Source organism: Melospiza melodia, chromosome 4 (genome assembly GCF_035770615.1).
Source record: "Melospiza melodia melodia isolate bMelMel2 chromosome 4, bMelMel2.pri, whole genome shotgun sequence".
Taxonomy (NCBI): Eukaryota; Metazoa; Chordata; class Aves; order Passeriformes; family Passerellidae; genus Melospiza; species Melospiza melodia.
The window spans coordinates 53,440,740-53,447,137 of record NC_086197.1 but is presented as its reverse complement, the minus strand read 5'-3'; positions in this window follow the sequence as shown (position 1 = coordinate 53,447,137).

Genomic DNA, 6,398 nt, shown 5'->3' with positions numbered 1-6,398 from the left:
ATTATGGCACATTTGAAATCCCTAAAATCAGGCAAGAAAGGTAAACAAAGAGACAGAGGAGAAAAAGGGACAGAAGAGAAACAGAAAAATTGAAAAGGGAAAAAAAAAAAAAAACAACAACCAAAAAAACTACCCCCAATAGGATGTGAAAACCAGAAAAGCCAGTGGGATGACCTGAAGTGCAGGAATACAGACCAAAGCCTACCCCAATTGATCCTCATTTAAATTGCATGATTTCATTCCCTTTCCTAAATGAAATCTTCCTTTCAGGAAAGGGAAGGAAATCTTGAAATCAGAGGTCAGACTTGAACAAATACTCCCAAAAGGAGATATGGTCAATCAAAAATGAAACTGAAAATACCAGAAAATTCACCCAAATGAAACTGAAAAATCCAGAAAATTTAAAATGGGATGACTAGAACCAATGGTACTAGATGAAATTGGGTGTAGGGATATAGACCAAAACATGCCAAAATTATTCCATATGAAATCCTTAAACTGAGGAAAGAAAGGTAAACAAAGAAACATAATTGAAACAGAAAATTTGAAATTAAAAAAAAAAAAAGAAAGAACAAAAATAACCCCCCAACAGGATGTGAAAACAAGAAAATTCAATGGGATGACCTGAAGTACAGGAATACAGACTGAAACTTGCCCAACTGAGCCTCATTGAAATCACAAGATTTCATTCCCTTTCCTGAAATGAAGAATTTCAACTTTGTCCTCCGATTTCAAGACTTGATTCCCTTTCCTGAAAGGAAGAATTTTCTGAAAGGAAAGGGAATGAACAGAGTTGAACAGTCCCAAAAAGAGATATTGTCAATCAAAAATTAAATTGAAAAATCCAGAAAATTTGAAATAGAATGATTACAGCAGATCATACTGAGATGAAGTTGGGTGTAGGGAAATAGCCCAAAACTTTCCAAAATTATCCCCCGATTTGGTCCCTTGCTCTGGGGCCATTCAGCCTCAGAAAGAAAGACACAGATTGCCCTTCCTTCCTCCCAGTGTCTTGTACATGCTCTAAGCTGTGGTTATGCTGAAAGTTCAGTGCTGCTTTTGGATAAACCTCCAGTAAAGAGTGGGAGATATCCCCAGCTTATACATGTCAAGCAGTGGCAGAAATCCAGAATTAATTTACACAAGCAGCTGTAGGTAGGGCCACAACCTATGATCCTTAGGAAGGGCTGGCGGTGTGCATTTGGGACTCACTTCTATAGCCAGTTTAAAAAAATTTACTAAGAAGCAGTTAGAAACTTGGAGTGAAAAAGAGGAAGGGAGTGAGCTACATGAATGCAAAGTCATTTCCAGCTGTTACACCCATGTCTTCACCCGGATCTTCATTACACAAAATGGCCACACCTAAAAGCTATTAGAGGCTTTGTGACGTGGATCACAAATTGTCAATACCCTACTCTTGGCAAACTAAATTTCTGTCTTGAGACTCTGGGCTGCATAAGAGGAGAATTCACTGGCCCAGAGCCCCCAGTTTCTTCACTGGAGCTGGTTCTGGTGCATAACCTCCAGTTCTTCCTTCCATCACCCTTTTCTACAAAAAAGTAGTTTCAGCAGTACTGCAGCTGGCATCAAGCAGACATGCCAGCCTGAAGCACTCACTAGAACGATGTGATCTTGTCACAGCATACATCACAGCTGGGATGGCCATGATGTACAGAGCAACACCATACAATTTCAGACTGCTTCAGCCCACACAGAGTAACACCAGCTCACTCCACAAGGCTGCAAGCACCTGCTCCTGTTGTTCTTTAGCCCAACCCTTCATACCCCTCATGTCCATGCACTGCACCTGTGTGCCCTCTGCTCCCTTTGGTGGTTGGTCAGTGCCCCTGGGCACTCCATGGTTCATTGCTGTCAATGCTGCTCACCTGCTGCTCACAGCTGCAGCCCATTGGGGATGAGGCTTTCTCAGGGTCTCTAGCTGGTCAGAGTGACCCCCAGATACATTAGAAAGTCTCTTTTTCCCAGCCTGGTGGTCAAAGAAGGAGTCAGAACTCTTCAGTTCTCCGTCTCAGGGTTGTTTATTGTATCTTATCTATAAAATTATTTCTCCTGACCTGCCGAGGTCCACTCAGCAAGACAGTCAGAGGCACTCTCCCTGTCCCCAGGGCAGTGTTATCTTTTTATACTAAAAACTACATATACAATATTTACAATTACTTTCCAATACCTATGACCTATGTTAGACAGTGAGCTTCTACTCTAAACCAATCTAAAAGTGCCAACATCACAGCAGAAGATGAGGGCCAAGAAGAAGGAGAAAGGCTTGACATGCCCAGATTCCTCCATCTTGTCCCCTGAACCCCCCTTTTAAAAACCCCAAAAAATCTATTTTTCACCCTGTGATAAATTCATTATCATTCTACTTAAACTGTCGTGGCTTGCAGATCTTCATATAAGGTTGGTAATTTGCTCCATGAGTCATAATCAAAACCACACGTGTTTTGGGCTCTGTGCCAAGGTCTCTGAGCACCCTGGCAGGGGCCTTGGCAGTCCAGGACAGCCAGAGGGATGTCCTGAATTCCAACAAGGCTTGGCCACAGCCCCACTCCCAGTCACCGCAAGCTGTGTGCCTACATGATCTTGCCTGCCACAAAGGCAGGAGCCATATACAGGCAGCTTGATCAGGGCTCTTACACACGTGTGAGAGCAGGTCAAACCACAAAGACCTGCAAACACCAGAATGGATCCCTCTGTGCACTACAGAAGTACTTCCAGCCACTCCAGCAGAGTACAAAGCCTGGCCCTGTGTCTCTCCTCCAGACTTCCTTCATCTTTTAGCTCCTTGATGTTTCTTTCTCAAAGCTTTTCCCACTTGTCTGTTGAAATGCCTGAATGACCTGTTTGGAGACCTTGCTCCTACTTCAGTTCACTGATCACCTCCACTACTTGCATTCCTCTGGGTCTGGTAGTCTTGCTTGTAACATTTGATGGACATTAAATGCTTTCAGTTATTTCAGCCAGAGGAGTCTGAGTGGGGAATGCACTGATAAAAAACTGCATGAGTCTACGTCATGTGAAAGCAAAGCACCTGTGAGATATTTTCTCATGAGGGTACACAACAGACAAGATCATGTAAATAAACTGACCTTAGAGCATTTCCCATTCTTTCCAAATTCAGGGAAGGCATGCCTCCCTGTCGTAGTCCTAGTCCTCCACTCATTCTCATGGTGGACAAACTGCTTCAGTTCTAGGCTTACCCTGGAGCAATACAACCAGTTCCTCTCTTGAAGAAACCTAGAACCAGTTGAGAAGTCAGTCTACTGGAGCATCCCAGCCAGGCAATACAGATCTGTAGTCAACTCAGATGGGTACCAACACTACCCCAGCCAGCAGTGTGTCAGAAAATGCCCTCAAGGTGTCACATGTTCTGTGGGCATGGCGCGAGAAGACCATGAATGGACTACAAAACAGAATTTCCATTGTTTCAAGTAAAAAAGATCAGGGGACAACACCAAAGAAAGACACAAGACACAGTGACAGAGAGAGGGAGGAAGGAGGGAAAGGAGGGAAAGGAGGGAAAGGAGGGAAGGAAGGAAGGAAGGAAGGAAGGAAGGAAGGAAGGAAGGAAGGAAGGAAGGAAGGAAGGAAGGAAGGAAGGAAGGAAGGAAGGAAGGAAGGAAGGAAGGAAGGAAGGAAGGAAGGAAGGAAGGAAGGAAGGAAGGAAGGAAGGAAGGAAGGAAGGAAGGAAGGAAGGAAGGAAGGAAGGAAGGAAGGAAGGAAGGAAGGAAGGAAGGAAGGAAGGAAGGAAGGAAGGAAGGAAGGAAGGAAGGAAGGATAGATATAGGATCAAATGTATCCTAGGGAAAATGAGGTTCAAATGCTCTATGGTGTGTCAGTGTTGCTCACAGGCAGTGGCTCAGAGCATGTGGGGTGTTGTCAGCAAGGCCAGTGTGTGCCAAGGGGGTACCCAGGCTGGTCCACTGCTCTCACCTCATCAAGCATGGGCAGATTAGGCAGACTGCTGCAGATCAGTACTCCAGGCATTATCCCTGTGCCTCCTGTGCCAGGGACCAGTTTTTCTCCCCACATTCTCCCTGACTGCACACAAAAACTTAAATTTGAGCTAGAAATATCTGTTGTTCTGGTGGTCATGACGGAAAATATCAAATTAACGATGTGCATGCACTTTGCTGCTCCTTGGTACAGGCTTAAAATAATTGTGTAAATAAAAAGGACATATAAATATTTCCTATTGCTTTCAAGGGCATAAAGGCAGGGGCAAAGTGCCATGTATTTCTCTGTGCTGAGCATATCAACTGTATTCCCACAAATCTCCACAGAGCAACAATGTACAGGTCTGTTCAAATTCAACAGCCCCTTCAGGAGGCTAGGCTGCCTTTCAGTTTGGGCTTAGGGACTGGAGTCTATTTTAAAGGTAGAAAGATGGTGATTATAAAAGGCCATAGGCAAGAAGAAACCCTCTTATAAAGATTACAGAAGGGTCACTTAGAGTCTGATAAACTTAAATGAAGAGCCAAAGGGACTTTTTTTTTTTGTTATACTTGAAAGTGCAGCAAGATTGAAGCTTTATGCCTTTGAAATACAATGGTGGAAGGGAAGCACAAGATTTTACTTTGGTGGTTCAGGAAACAGGAGTCTTGTAAAACAGAGTAGCTATAGATTTTCTTAGTACTCTCAACAGCTCTTTTCACTTCCCTGGTGCAGCCTTCCTAGAAGACATCATCTTTTATGAGTAAAGATCTATATTTATGAAACACAGTGTATCTAATATCTGATAACATACAGACAGTGCTAGCAGGGAGGGGAATCAAGTCAGGCAGCTGACACTCAAGTTTGAATTTACACATATAATCTTTAGTCCCTGTTCCCTTCCTTCTGCAACAGGAAGGTGAAAAATGTTGTTCAGCTGTCTAAGCACCTCGTGGGGAAGAATGCACAGTCAGATATTGATCTGTATTTATTGATATTAAAGTGGCACACTGGTATCATCAGCAAGATGGGGGCTGTCACTGGCTGATAGTAAAATGCCACTGAGAATGAAAACTCACATCAGCATCACTGGGACATGCAGAAGTACGGAGAACCAGATAAGGTCAAGCCACAAAACCGTGGTATGATTAAGTGTCTGTGAACAATTTCTTGACTGAGCGGAGTACAAGTATGAAACGACCATCACAAAGAACATGAAGCCCAAAGGTTTGTGCCATGCTCTTCTGCTTACCCAGATCCACAAGGGAAAAGATGAGGAGGAGGAGGTGGAGGAGGTGAACCTCTTTCAGTGCTCCAGGTAGGAAGATGGCAGCAGAATTGCTGTTTTGGGCCAAAGTGGAAAGGTTGAGAGCAGTCACACTCAGAAAACAGAGAAACCTCCCCAATACAAGGCCAGCTGCCCCTGATTGCAGCAGGGCTGGTCTCCAGAACAGCCCATGAGTAAGACAGGCACAAGACTAAGCAAGCACCTTTTGCAAGTTGAGTTGCTTATGATGCATGCAAATGTTGGTAGCTTGTCTTCAGTGAGGCTGGATTGGAAACTTCATTCTTTTTCTAAGCTTTTGTTTTATAGAACAAATTTAGGCTGGAGAGGAGGGCCCCATCAGAAAAGAGACTCTGTGTGAAACAACTCCACAGCCTCTCTAAGAGGGACTGCAGAACATCATTGCGCACTTCAGTTATGATCTGAGCCCTTAAGTCAGGGCAGGATTTTCAGGCAACTGTGGCAGTCTGAGAAACCACAGCAGTGATGGGGGAGGGTAAACAGCAATGGGGAGGAGTGGGAATTTTGGAAAAGAGAAGCAGCAAAGCAAGAACTAAAAGCAGGAGACAGATGATATGAAGCTGTGTCAAAGGGGAAGTGGGAAGGTGCAAAAGGGGAATATAGGAAGTGGGGACAGTTTGCAGCCCAGTCAGGCTGAAGCAAATTAATGTTTACCCTGGTGAGCACCCAATACACAGAGAAAAATTCTCATGGCCACTCAGGACTGCCTGAGAGAGAGGTCACATCAAAAAATATCCAGGGTGATGAGAAGACATGCTGTGACCATGTCCTGTGTATGCAAAGAAATTAGCATTGTGCTGCCTCCATGAAAGAATCCTCCCTGCTATTCTGTCTGTGCTGAAGGACAAGCCTCCTGCTCAGCTCCTGCCCTCCTGTACAGGGCTGGGATGTGCAAGCATCTTTTCTGAAAGTGCCCCCTTACTTTTATTCCATCATCCTTGAGGGGGCAGAACACCCCAGAAAGGGAGAGATAGCTGCTCCTCACTGCTTTGTATCCTTGCTGGGGAAAAGCAGCATCATGCATTTCATCCCTGCTCTGCAGTCTCACGTGGGTGCCATGCAAACCAGCACATCCAGGTCGCTCTGAGGTGACCCAGCTCAAGACCCTGAAAGCCTCACAGAACAAAAGTGTCTCACTGAG